Source organism: Lipotes vexillifer, unplaced genomic scaffold (assembly GCF_000442215.2).
Source record: "Lipotes vexillifer unplaced genomic scaffold, Lipotes_vexillifer_v1.1 scaffold994, whole genome shotgun sequence".
NCBI classification, from domain to species: Eukaryota; Metazoa; Chordata; class Mammalia; order Artiodactyla; family Lipotidae; genus Lipotes; species Lipotes vexillifer.
The window spans coordinates 877158-891976 of NW_006771292.1; the positions used below are offsets into that span (position 1 = coordinate 877158).

Genomic DNA, 14819 nt, shown 5'->3' on the forward strand with positions numbered 1-14819 from the left:
ATCTGATTTAATCCTCATAGCCACTCTGATATTTTAGCAGTATTTTCCTTGATGTAGAGAATACATCAAGAGATTGAGAACTGTTGAGGTTGAATCTATTCCAGTAAGAAGTGGACCTTAATATAAATAAAAATGGATTTGACTCCAAAACCACTCTACCATTCTGCCCTCCCCTGAGGCAGTGTGATCATTTTCTTTGTTTTCCTTCCCTCACTGATTTAACATTTTGTGGATTATGCTCTCTGTAAGGTACCCTGACTTCATTCTTTTAACAGGATGAAATCATTGTTTTTCTTTCCCCACATTCCATTCCATTTCAAGTATGTCTAACATCCTCTTGTCTTGTCATTACTGTTCACTTCCCAAGAACCATTTTGGTCACTAGGAAAGGCACAGAATCAGATCAGGAGAAACATGATTTGTTTCTGTCTCTGAGGAAGAGTACAGGTCAGAACAACTCCTCTGAAGCTTGTGGTTCAAGGAGATGTGTGTCTAGTTATTAGGACATAAATATGCTGTGTCTGCCTTTTCTTTAGGTTATAATTTGGTTAAAATTTATTCTTGTCTGTAACAAGGAGCAGTAAACCAAGATTCCTTGGCTTCATGCTCTGAGATAATGTTTTGAAAAGCTTCTAAAGTGACCCACCTTTTGGCATGGTTGAGAGAAAAGTCTGGAGAGGAGAGGCCCCTGAAACTGTTCCCCCTTCCATTTGGTTACTTGATTTACATTTTAAGACTTTATTCTTAGGTTTCACGTTAAAAAAAATTTTATAGTTTATCTTACTATCTATAGAGCACTTTCATATATATATATTTTTCATTTGATTCTCACAGCACTCTTGAGGTACAGACAAGACGGATACTATTATTCTCATTTTAGAGATGAGAAAATATACTTACAGATATGATGCGTTTTGCCTAAGGTGATATAGACAGTAAATGGAAGTAGGATTAGACCGTGAGTATTATGGTTTCCAACATTCAGTTAAAACTTTCATAAGTCAATGCAATTTAATGATAAAAATTAACATTTATATTGTGTATTTAATCTCATAATCCTCAAAACCACGTTATAAAGTGGATTTCTAAAATTGCTATTTCACAAACCCATGGTCGGAGACTTAAAAAAGAAACTTAAGAGGGTTGAATAAATTGCCCAAGGTCCCATGGGGTGTAATGGTACAGAGGATTTGAACCTGTCACAGAACACACATTCTTAGCTGTTTTACTGCACATCTTCCCCAAGTCAAGCATTTGTTAATGGGGAGGTCAGACCATGAAATGCTTTACTAAGTGATGATACACCAGGACAGTCAATCTCAGCCTGAAATTAAAGCCAGGATTTCAATTAGATAGGCAACTGGACGGGTAGTGTAATTTGAATTAAAAAGCATAAATTTCTTGGACACTGAAACTTTAGTTGGGTCCAAATACTCTTGGTTCCTAACTCACATAATTTAAAACATCTCTATTCTGACATAGCGTTTAAAGAATTTACTTGACTCTTAAAATGTGCACTCATAGGCTTTCTTCCCCTTTTAGGATTTGTTCAGGTACCTTGATGAGACTTGAAAAGTTGAAATCCTTGAGTGATGACGGCTCTGTGCTGTTAGGTGACAGCTTTCAGGATCTGACAGACAATCCAGTTGGTTTAACAGTGATCAGACTGTTGAGAAGTTAAAACCACCTTCCAGTCACATTGAGATCTGATGGGGAAGTTTGAAAAAGAAATAGCTTGCAATAGTTATGTGTCTGACCACATTTTTTCCACAGTTAAGTCTTAGAGATAAACATTTTTCCTTTTCAGAAAGCAGTGCTGGGTTAGGAACTTTACCTGGGTGTTGGATATTGAGCACATTTCTCTGGACTCATTAAAAAAAATAAATAGAAGTCTCTTATTTAAGAGAGATGCTTGACAGAAAATCGTTGCACAATGACGATTGATTAATCAACCTCCCTGCATAACACTTAGATTGGAAGATGTTGGAAGGTTTCCTTTAAATCATTCATTGAATGCGTTTAAAGTAAATTTAATTACTTTCACATGTACCATCTAATGAAATGTTCAGAGTAACTTTTCATTTTTCAGAGACAACTAATCTTAAATAATTTATTCATCTATAGAATCAGGCAGGCGTCAAACTATTTCCCAGGATATTGATAAAAATCTGTTTTCTTCCTCAGTTTCAACATATGTCAAAACCCAACATGAATTCAACACTGGAATAAGTGATTAGACTAATTCGTATTATAGGCAGTTAAAAAGCCTAATGTTGAGAATGAGATATATAAAATTATATATATATATATATATATAGATATATAAATATATATATATTTATATATATATATATATATATATATATATATATATAAAACATTTTTTCTTTAAAACTTTAATGACTTAACTTTTAGAATGTTTGGTGGTTTATATTGGTTGTCCTAGAAACCTGCTGTCCACATGTGCTGGACTGACTGACCATGTCTTAATGCATTGTTTCTGACAGTAGACTTCAGTATAATCAAATGTAGTGTTACAGCATCTATTCATACTGAAGAGTTTATCAACCATCACTGCATAGTGATGGATTTTCTGTGTCTGTGTTTTGGTTCAGTCTACTTGTAGTTAGAGGGCCAATTTAAATGAATTGGCACACCTTTGTATTTTATTAGCGATATTCTACAGCTGTAGAAATACAAAAAACAAATTAATATGTCATATTCTTCATGACAACAAAACTGGAACCATATTCTGCCATTTCCTTGGGACGCCTTTTCCTGATGTAATTTTCCTATTCTGCTATATAAATTTTTCTAGGTCTTTCTTATGTAAAGCTAATCCAACATCACCTTTAGAGTTTAGTTTCCTCATCTAACATGGGAATCTCTAGTTGTCCAGGGTTATTCCTAGGATTCAATTGAGATTGGAGGGCCTTAGTATTCTCTGGTAAGTGTTAGGAGAAAACTTTTGCCAAGGCTCTGGATTACTTGAGTTTGAACATTTCAACACAGTATATGCAATACTGGGGGTGCTTTTTAGGGACTGTAAGTGCTTACCCTAAAATGAGTTATTGCCATGCAAGCAGAGCTCACTAGAGATTCTAGGATCTTGGGCAAGGTGATTTCTTTACCTTTTAAGCCACATTCTCTATAAAATATGTATAACAGTAAAAATAAAAAAAAACCCTGTATTTGTCTCATAAAGATGTCATGAGAGTGAAATGATCTAGCAATATGCCTTGATATAGTAGGTGCTCAAGAAACCGTACCCTTGTTATTCGTCTGTTAGCTAAAGGGGCAGAGGGGAGAGGAGGAAGACTGAAGGTATCAGTTAACATTGTCTTCATCCTTTTCTGAGGACCCACTGCTCCTGGGACTGGAGGGCAGTTGAACATACATTCATGGGACAAGGACAGGGAGGAAATATAGCTAAATAGTAATTTATGGGTGGTCGAAGTAGAAGTGATGTTTTGTTTTTTCTTTATACTTTTCTGTACTTCCTGCATTTTATACCATAAATGTTACTTTTTTAATCCTAGAATTTGTTTTTAAAAAACAATGTAAAATTATGCTGCCCTTTGTAACTTTTTTTTTCCTGTTAATAGAGCTCCAGGAATCTTAGAATTGAGTCCCTTAGAGAGATTTTGCAGGATGGTAATTGCCATTAGTATTGCAATAAGATCTGAGATGTGAGCTACCCTCAGGAGGTGGAAACACAACTTAGGAGTCAGACCAATCTGAGCTGAGTCCAGCTGTGCAGTCTGGGGAGTGTTACTTCGTCTCTCTGAGTCTGTTTTCCAGTCTTTAAAATGAGAGTGACAGCATCTCCTTTGCCAGGTTGTCGTGAGGGTTAAATCAAGTGAGAGTTCCTATGTAGTGCGCTTTACACAGCCTGACCCATAAAAGTATTCATATAACGGTGGCTATTATTATTTACTGAAAGATCATTGAAGGTCAAATTCCTCTTTTTCCTGGTGAAGCAAATGAAGTACATGGAAGTTACATGACTTTTCTGATATCTTCCAGGCAGCAAATGACGGAGCTTGGACTAGAAATCAGGTTTACTAACATGAGTAACAGGTGTTACTCTGTTCTGTTACTCTGCTCTGACAGGTGTTCTCAAAATTTCTGTCATTGAGTACAGTCTTCACAACATTTTCCATATCCACATAACACCTACATATTATTTACTTACTATTTTTCTTTATAATTATTCTTTTTCACCTTAATAAATTTGTTTAGAAATTGTGTCATTATTCTAAATATAAATTCAGTATCACTTTCAGCATCATAAACAAAAGGTAATTGTAAAATAAATTCATTACCACAAGACAATTTTATTATAGTTTAGCTAGATAGTGTTAGAAGCAAGTTCAATGCCAAAAAAGATAATAGCTTGGGAGAGAAATTTAAGGAGACTAGAGCACTTCATGACATCAAGGAGCTGGTGTCCTGGTGGTAGGAAATGAGAAAGCAGAAAGATGAAAAGTTTGGGTACATAAGTGTAAGAGACTGGCCATCTGCACTTTGGGTTTTAGAATGGATCAGAACGGGTGAGAATAATGTACAAAGATTGATCAGGGAGTGAGTCCTTAACCAGAGTAAGATGTCATTTTTGTTTCAGAAACGTCTGAAACCATCATATTGCTACTCATCAGATTTCCTAAAAGGATCTTACTTGTTTAAGAATCTGCTTAGTTTATTCCACCTTCTTCCTCAGCCATCCATCCCACTTCCATGCTGTCTCTCACGTCCGAAGATGGTTTGACATCGGCTGTTGCTGTTACTCTTATGCTAATGAATTGAACATGTATTTTGTAGCAAAGAGGCCATCCATTTTCAGTGACAGGTTGTAATGAACTGAGAGGGTTACACTATCAAATGCATTTTGATGGGAGTGATGGGAGTGCCGCATATACATCAGTCAAATAGCCACAAATGGCCTTTTGCACGCTGGATAGGGATGTAAATAATGTGACCACAGGCAGAACAGATGGTGTAAGGCATGTTGGCAAGAAACCTTCTCTCCAGAGGTTAAGTTTCCAGAGTTGTCTTCAGCAACGTGTGAGTAATTGTTGTCTCAGTCAGTATTTTGGGAAAGTAATTAGTGAAGGACCCACATGAGAACAGCACTGTATTTCTAGGAATGAGGAGGAAGTGAAGGAGGTCATCCATATGACTAAGAAAGAAGCAGGGAGACCCCTCTCCTTCAGTTTAAAAATCTTTCTTTCCTAATCCTGTCATTTCAGTTCTCTTCCTCATTTTTCCTTTATATATCTCTTTATATTTTTCTCTCTGATCGATTATCCTTTAATTTTTTAAGTACCTTAGCTCTGGCCCCTTCTAATTTCATCTTATTACTGTCTGCAAAAGGTCTCTGAAGGAGAAGTTTCCACTTTGGGGAAAATAAAAAGGCTTAAGGAGATTGTAATCAAAGCCCATGAAATATATGAAAACGGTAAAGATAAAACAGGTCATCGGAAGCTCTAATATACCAGGAATAAGATTTTTCTGTGAGGCTTAAAAATAGTAGATAAAAGACGAAAAAGATGGATGATTGACATTTAAGGGCTCTATCCTGAGATTTTTCGAGAGTCTCTCAAATCATAAATATCAATGAAGTATAAATTTTCTGACATAAAATGCAAGAAAAGATACTGAACCATGTGTGCATTTTCTTTAGACTGTTAGAGTTCTTACATTATAAACTGCTGCCAAACTCTGTAAAAGCGGATAGTTGGGTTGACTAATGATGTGAGGATGAGTGGTTTGATAGACATGCAGTTTGGTCAGTAAGTAAGAAAACTATACAAACATTTCTGTGAGGCACTTGGTGGTAAATGCGTTGGTGAAGCTACTCAAACAATTTATAGTTTTATCTCTTACTTGATGGGTAATATTTCCCACTGGCTGTAACACTAGCCAAAACGTCATGAATTGCTTTCTTCCTATTTCTCAATAGATATATCATGGATATATTCACCTTACAGCTATGAGTACTGCTGAACTAGATATTCTCTAACTTATTCCAGAATTCTATATTGTATAATGGGCCATATTGTACTTATGAGCCATCATTTTCTTAACCTTAAAATTCTATTAACAGCACTATCATTTGCCTTTCTTTTCAGAACTATTTTTTCTCAAGGAAATTGTGTGTGTGTGTGTGTGTGTGTGTGTGTGTGTGTGTGTGTGTGTTTTCTGGGTCTGGAAGGTATTGGTGACCAGATGAATCTGAATTTCTCCACATACCCTTTATCTGCAGATGACATAATAGTATACCTGCAAAATTCTAGAGAATCAAGGTAAATCGGACTCAAATAATAAAGGAATTCAGAATAGTAGCAAGACATAAAATCAATATGCAAAAATCAATAGTGGATATGTACAACAATAATAACTAGTTAGAAGACATAATGGAAGAGAAAAATCCCATTTGCAACAGTGACAGAAAGGGAATTTATGTAAGAGTAAACTTAACAAATGTTCACAACCTCTATGAAACACTCCTGAAAAATTCAAAAGTATGCTGGAATAAATGGAAAAACATCTTTTGTCCTTGGTTAGCATGTCTCAACATCATTAAGATGTCAGTTCTCTCTAAGATGACATCAATTTAATGTGATCTCAAAAAATATACCAAGAAGATTTTTTTTTCCTAGAGCTAAATGTGTTGATACTAAAGTTTATTAAAAATAACTTGCAGGAATAGCTAGGAAGACATTGAAAATCAAGATATATAATTAAGTGTGTGTGGTACAGGTGTATAAGTAGACCGCTGGAATGCAGGTTCCAGAAATAGAACCAACTTCGTGTGGAAATTAACTGTCTGCAAAGGTGATGTATTAAATCACTTGTGCAAAGATGAGCTTTTAAAATAAATGGTGTTAAGACAAATGAATACATGAAAAAGCATAAATCTATTTCTCATACAATATATAGGAATAAAGTCAAAATGTGGAGGAAGCGGTGAAGTTGAAAAATTATTTGGAAACCATTATTTTAAAAAGGTTGATTCAAACAAAAATATGGGTGTTAAGCCTAGGGAGGAAGGCTTGAGAAGGAAAAGATATTTGCATAGTCTCATTGGTTTCCTCACACATTTCTTATGTTGCAGCTGTGCTGTGCAGAGACTGGACAGCACGGTGACCTGGTGATCAAAATTAACTACACTAATTAGTGGCAGGTGGATATCTTGTGCCTTTAGACCTACTACCCTGAGAACAACAAACATCACCTAGATGGTATTCAAGTCAGAGATGCTTAATTGACTCAGATGGAAATGTTAGCAGGGCAACCCCACTTGAGTAACCCTCTGTAATATTCTGTATTCTTCCAAGACATCCGTGTCGTGAAAGACAAAGAAAGCCAAGGAAATGTTCCAGATTGAAAGAAACTAAAGAGTCATGACAGCTGATTCTATATGTGATCCTGGGCTAGGTCCTGCATTAGAGGAAAAATGTTCTGTAAAGTACACTAGATAAAAGTATAGTATCAATGTTAAATTTCCTGAATTTTATAACCATACTCTGATTATGCAGGTTAATTTCTTTGTTTTTAAGAAATACATGTTTAAGTATGAAGGGCAAAAAGGGGCATGATGTATGCACCACTTTCAAATGGTTTAGAAAAGTAAACTATACACATATCTGTATTTATACACCTATCTATCATTTATCACTTATCTATCTCTCATTTATCTATCTATATCTATCTATCTACCTATCATTTATCTATCTATCTAGAATGATAAAGAAAATGTGGTGAAGTGTTAAATTTGGTGAATCAGGATAAAAGTTAAACAAGATTTCTTCTTACTATTCTTGTAACTTTTATGTAGGTTTGAAATTATGTCAGAACAAAAAGTTAAAACACACATATATTACATTTTAAGGAGTTTATTCCATGGTTATACTGTCGTGTTCTACCCAAGACAGAAAATAAGAAGGAAAAGGGAAGAAACCTCCATTTTCTGAGAATATGCTGAGGTTTCAGGAGAGAACAGAGATAAACGTGTGTCACGGTTGTCCTTTGAAGTGTCCTTGAAACACCAAACCCAATTAAAATGACAGTAAGTGTATTAAAAAGGTGGTAATATAAAAACAAAAGGAGAAGAATGAGGAAAGCACAGCATTAGGGTTCAGGAGGTTAGAAAGCATATGGTGGAGTGGTAACAGACTCAGCAGACTAGAGAAGGCTGCCAGCAAGGGAAACTTAGATGCACGTAGATTCATGCAACAGAACCCTAGAAAATCCCTACAGTTGGTGGTATGAGACGCCACTGAAAGTGAGGGTCATGGGAACCACAGATAGGAAGGGGCTGAGTATAGGAAGATTGGTTGCAGGTCTGCACACGAAGCTCTATAGCCCCAGAAGCCCTATTCCACTCTGCAATGCTGGCTCACTGCTTCTCCCTTAACCCAAGCAGAAGACTGGTTGTCTGCTCTCTGGAGAGGCTGAGTCAAAGGAACTCAGGGCTCCGGGACTCCATTTACAGCTGGGCTCTGGGCAGTCACACTGACAGCAAGGGGGCCACTGATGGTCTGCACACTGAATGGTGATGACCTCATCCAACTTACTCCACTTGCCTCTGAGAAAGCAGGCAGCCAAGTTTATGTAGTTAAGGCAGGGCATTGGGATTTTCTTCTGGGGAAGCAGACCAAATCAAGAAGAAAGACTTAGAGGTATTGAACATTAAATATTCTCAGGAAATGTTTCAGCCCAGTAATACTGAAATGAAGGATACCAATTGACAAGCCCTGACTACAGACACTTTTCAGGGCTTTATGGAGAGTTTCTAGTACAAAGGATAGGACAAAACAAGCACAGTAAGGGATTCAGAGATAAAAAAGATACAAAGCTAAAAATAACCTCAGAAAAGTATCATTAATATCTTTAGGCAGAGAAAAGGAGATACTGTCTCCATGGAATAAGAAGGGTGAAACAAAAAAGGAGCAGAAAAATGCCTTCCTGAAACTAGAAAGAAATAGCAGTTAAAAATTCAAGAAAAGTTTGGAAGACAAAATTGATAACATTCCCCAAAAAGTAGATTAAGAAGACAAAGAGGTGGAAAATAAGAAATAAAAGATTAAAGGATCAGTATAAGGGGCCAAATATCCAAATAAGAAGAACTTCAGAAAGAGAGAGGAGGAAATAAGGGAGAAAATCAACAAATAAATACTTTTTAAAAATTTCCCAGAATCAAAAGACATGAATTTCCAGGTTGAGAAAATCACTTGAATGCTCCCTTTCAAAAACGGGAAAAAAATATATTTTTTTCACATTATCATGAAATTTCAGAACATATTGACTAAAGGGAAGATCATAAATATTTCTTTCTTTTTTTTTTTAAACATCTTTATTGGGGTATAATTGCTTTACAATGCTGTGTTAGTTTCTACTTTATAACAAAGTGAATCAGTTATACATATACTATGTTCCCATCTCTTCCCTCTTGCGTCTCCCTCCCTCCCACCCTCCCTATCCCACCCCTCCAGGCGGTCACAAAGCACTGAGCTGAGCTCCCTGTGCTATGCGGCTGCTTCCCACTAGCTATCTACCTTACGTTTGGTAGTGTATGTGCCCATGCCTCTCTCTTGCTTTGTCACAGCTCACCCTTCCCCCTCCCCATATCCTCAAGTCCGTTCTCTAGTAGGTCTGTGTCTTTATTCCTGTCTTACCCCTAGGTTCTTCATGACATTTTTTTTCTTAAATTCCACATATGTGTTAGCATACAGTATTTGTCTTCCTCTTTCTTACTTCACTCTGTATGACAGACTCTAGGTCCATCCACCTCACTACGAAGAGCTCATTTTCGTTTCTTTTTATGGCCGAGTAATATTCCATTGTATATATGTGCATCTTAATGCCTCTCAGACACAAACAAAATCATGCAGCAGCTTCAAGTAGCCCTCTTCCATCTCCATCCTCAGGAGGCTGGCCACAGTAGGTCCGTCATTTACCAGATTCACCAGGCTAGTCACCAGATACCACAGAGTAGGTTGTCCTCCTGCTAGGACTGCTGTGAGTCAGACATTTAGACTATCATAGAGCACGATTTTAGAAATGTAATACTGTTTATTTAACTTCAAAAACATTTCAGCACTCTAAACATACAAAAAAAATAACAGAACATTGCAGACCGTGTTTAGTACAGAACGTTCTTGAACTTCCATCAATGCAGTGGCTCTTGGCTTTGCTGACAATGAAGAGTTCTATGGTTTGTTTAAAAAACAAACGGTTTAAAACTACTGCACTTCAACTAAAAAGGATCCACAACACGTCTCATGCCAGCTGACCCCCCCCAATTTTCCACAGCTAAGAATGGCAGCGGGATGCTATGTCTCTATATACAGAAACAAGGCAACCTGAGGCTAAGTGGATGCCCACTGCAGTGTCCACAGGTGCAGCCCCACAGTGCACGCCCTGAGCTACGGCCCCTCCGGAAGGCATCGCTCCTACAGCCTCCACGCCAAGCAAGGAGTGTCAAGAGTGTGTGTCTCGGTTGCTTTGTTCTTTTTTACAAACTATAGATATGTACAGTTGAGCACTCGGGATTCCTAGCCAATGACCATAGAGTTAACACACCACCTCACAAATTAAAAAAAAAAGAAAGAAAATGCCAGAAACATCTTTAAATGCCTTGTCACACCAACAGCAAAGTGCACAGAGTGAGGAGAACACGAGAGCCTTTTCATTTAAAAAATGTTTGGAAATATGTACAACTTTGATACAGTTTCCGGGTGCTCCAGACACCCATGGCCACTTCACGTAAACCACTGACAATTGCTAGAGCACTCTGAGAGACTACGATATAATCATGATCCAACTGGGTAATTCAACCTAATGGGAGCAACAGGCACACCCCGGGTGAGAGCTGTGGCCATCCCTGCGCCCGCTACGCTAAGGTAATTCACAAGGAGACAGGCCAACAGTTCCTTTTATTCATCCTCCTCCTCCTCCTCCTCGTCCTCGTCCTCGTCCTCGTCCTCTTCATCTTCCTCTTCCACCTTTTTCCGGGCAACTTTGGCAGGGCCCTTGGCGCCATCAAACTTCCCTTTAGACTTATAGTCTGCGACATCCTTCTCGTATTTCTCCTTCAGCTTTGCTGCCTTGTTGATGTATGGCTGCTTCTCGCTGTCACTTAAGTTATTCCACATCTCGCCCAGCTTCTTTGCCACATCTCCAATAGAGATGCCAGGGTTTGTAGATTTGATCTTGGGGCGGAATTCAGAACAGAACAGGAGAAATCCAGACGGTGGCCTCTTGGGAGCATCCGGGTCCTTCTTCTTCTTGCCTCCCTCAGCTGGTCCGCAATCCTTCACTTCCCGATCATAGCGCACTTTATCTGCCTTTGCCATTTCGTCAAATTTAGACTTCTCTTTCCCAGACACTGTCTTCCACCTCTCGGAGCATTTCTTGGAAAATTCTGCAAAATTGACAGGGACCTCGGGGTTTTTCTTCTTATGTTCCTCTCTGCACGTCTGCACAAAGAAGGCATAAGCAGACATCTTGCCCTTTGGTTTCTTGGGATCACCTTTACCCATCTTGACTGTATTGTTCGCTAGTCTGGGCAGCGCAGGGCACGATGCGCGGCTCAGCGCTCCACAGCCTCGCGCTAGCTGCCTCCACAAGAGCCGCCGATCATAAATATTTCTAAATTAAAAAGTAGTAAGTCAAAAAGAGAAAAACATATCCTATATTAACACATATATGTGGAATCTAGATCTTATTTGCAAAACAGAAATAGAGACACAGACGTAGAGAACAAATGTATGGACACCAAGGGGGGAAAGAGGCGGTGGGATGAATTGGGAGATTGGAATTGACATATATACGCTAATGATACTATGTATAAAGTAGATGACTAATGAGAACCTTCTGTATAGCTCAGGGAACTCTACTCAGTGCTCTGTGGTGACCTAAATGGGAAGGAAATCCAAAAAAGAGGGGATATATGTACATGTATAGCTGATTCACTTTGCTGTGCAGTAGAAACTATGCAGTAGAAACTAACATGACATTGTAAAGCAACTATACTCCAATAAAAATTAATTTAAAAAAAAAGGAGTATATTCAAAGGGTATAATTGAAAGTCACTGGATTCCTGAATAATATCACTGGCAGGTAGAAGGCAATAAAGACAGACAAGTTCTTCATTGTAAAAATGGGCATAAAGTTGTGTTGTTTTGAGAATAAAATGAGAAAAGCATGTAAAGTGTTAGCCTACCTGGCATACATTGGTTATTATTAGTAGATGGTGAGTAACTTGAAGATAAGAATCATGCTTTACTCAACTCGGGGTCTTCCAAGTGCCAACCAACCTGCAAGGCTGGGCATATGTTAACACCTACTATGTGTTTGTTGCATCCAGAGGGAATCCTGCAATTGCACTGATGCGACTAATGGCCACAGGGAATTCCCACAGAAGAGTAAAAGTGCTCCTTCCTGGTTTTATGTGGTAGACTAAGTAAGGATCCCCAGGCTGGAGCTCTTGTTTGTTTTGTGCACAGCCCTTGCAGAGAACCTTCATCATAGTTTCTGGTCAAAAGAGTAGCGGGAACTACTCTTTTGAATGGGAGCCCCATATTTGTGAAGCTTTGCCTGTTGATGGTGCTAATGTACATAGAGCTTGTCAAGTTTGTTCTTTGCGGCTCCTGGGAGAAGTACATGTGTACTCACAAAGCAAATAGACTTAAGGAACAAATTATTTATATGGATAATTTGAAATGACCCTTCCTTCTACTCTGTACACACACAGGATGATTAGTATTCAGTATCTTTCTGGCACTTCTAGTTAACATAAAAATGGAGGAAAAAGCAATAAGCTATATATATTAGAAAGGAAGAGATAACTATTTTTACTACATATGACAAGAAAATTAACTATTTTTAACAAGTTAATAAAATAACTTTTATCACAGATGACATGAAAAACTATTAGAAATAAAAAGATTTTGGTAAATATAAGATTCATGTATAAAATCCAGCAGCATTCCCTTATTCCAGAAACAACTTGTTAGAAAATATAATAAAAAATTCTAACCCACAATAGAAAAATGCTTGGGAATAATAAGGAGACAATAGTAAATAATAAAACCCAGGAGATTTTTAGTTTGAAGTTAGCTGCCCCCTTTAGTTTTTAACCAGAGAGGGCGCCTTGCTGTGTGTGGAAGGCTACTCAGTGGTACCAAGCCGGGGTAGCTCTCAAAATCCCACTTCAAACGGTATCCTCACCAAAGAAGACATACGGATGGCTAAGAGGCACATGAAAATATGCTCAGCATCACTAATTATTAGAGAAATGCATATCAGTACTACAATGAGGTATCACCTCACACCAGTCAGAATGGCCATCATCAAAAAATCTGCAAACAGTAAATGCTGGAAAGGGTGTGGAGAAAAGGGAATCCTTTTGCACTGTTGGTGGGAATGTAAATTGATACAGCCACTATGGAGAACAGTATGGAGGTTCCTTAAAAAACTAAAAATAGAACTACCACATGACCCAACAATCCCGCTCCTGGGCATATTCTGTGAGAAAACCATAATTCAAAAGGACATATGTACCCCAGTGTTCATTGCAGCACTATTTACAATAGCCAGGTCATGGAAACAACCTAAATGTCCAACGACAGGTGAATGGATAAAGAAGATGTGGCACATATATACAGTGAAATATTACTCAGCCATAAAAAGGAATGAAATTGGGTCATTTGTAGAGATATGGATGGACCTAGAGACTGTCATACAGAGTGAAGTAAGCCAGAAAGAGAAAAACAAATATTGTATATTAACGCATATATGTGGAATCTAGAAAAATGGTACAGATGAACCTATTTGCAGGGCAGGAATAGAGACATAGACGTAGAGAATGGACATGTGGACGTGCGGGGAAGGTGAGGGTGGGACGAATTGGGAGATTAGGAATGATATATATACACTGCCATGCATAAAATAGATAGCTAGGGGAACAAGCTATAAAGCACAGGAAGCTCAGCTTGGTTCTCTGTGAAGACCTAGATGGGTGGGATGGGGGGTGGGGTGGGAGGGAGGTCCAAGAGGGAAGGGGTATAGGTATACAGACAGCTGATTCACTTCACTGTGTAGCAGAAGCTAACAATTTTTTATTGTAAAGCAATAAAAAATGCTAAACAAACAACAGACAAACAAACAAACAGAAAACCAAAGGGCATCTTCAGAGAGACAGCAAGCTGGTTGGTGAGAGCATATTTCTGGAGGGAGGCTGCCTAGATTTGAAGCCCAGCTTCAGGATGTAATAGGCAAATCACTGCCAAGTTCTGCTCCTAATTGTCCCATCTGTTAAATGGGGTTAATAATTACCTGAATCTAATAAGGTTGTTGTGCATATAAATAAGTTAATACATATAAAGCCATTAAAACAGTGTCTGGTACATGGTAGTTTCCACAAAAATGTGAGCTGCCATGGGATTATCACTGTGTATTCTGCTCGACATCATCTACTGTGTGTTCCTACAGGACTTAGTTTCCACCTAAGGCACTCCTTCAACAATTATAATGAAGTTAATCCCATTATCATTTTCTTCCAAAATGTAGATGGAACAGGGGAAAGGTAGATGGGTGCACAGCAAAGATGGGTCACACTCGCTAAGTTTTAAGAGACTGAGGTATTTTTCTCCTAACTGTGCAATTCGTCTTCTTACCTCACAGACCTCTGGGAAGATAACTATAAAAACTTCCTAATGGAGAGACATGCTACATGCCAGATGAGAAGATTTGATATCATGGATATTGTCAATTCTTCCCAAATTAATTTATACACTTAATTTCAGTGTGAT

The 14819-nt window shown here is 38.0% G+C and overlaps 1 pseudogene; it reads right to left on the reverse strand.

Moving 5' to 3' along the window:
- Positions 1–10817: 10817 nt before the first annotated feature.
- Positions 10818–11624, reverse strand: LOC103070406 (high mobility group protein B3 pseudogene; annotated as a pseudogene).
- Between the last annotated feature and the right edge of the window lie 3195 nt (positions 11625–14819).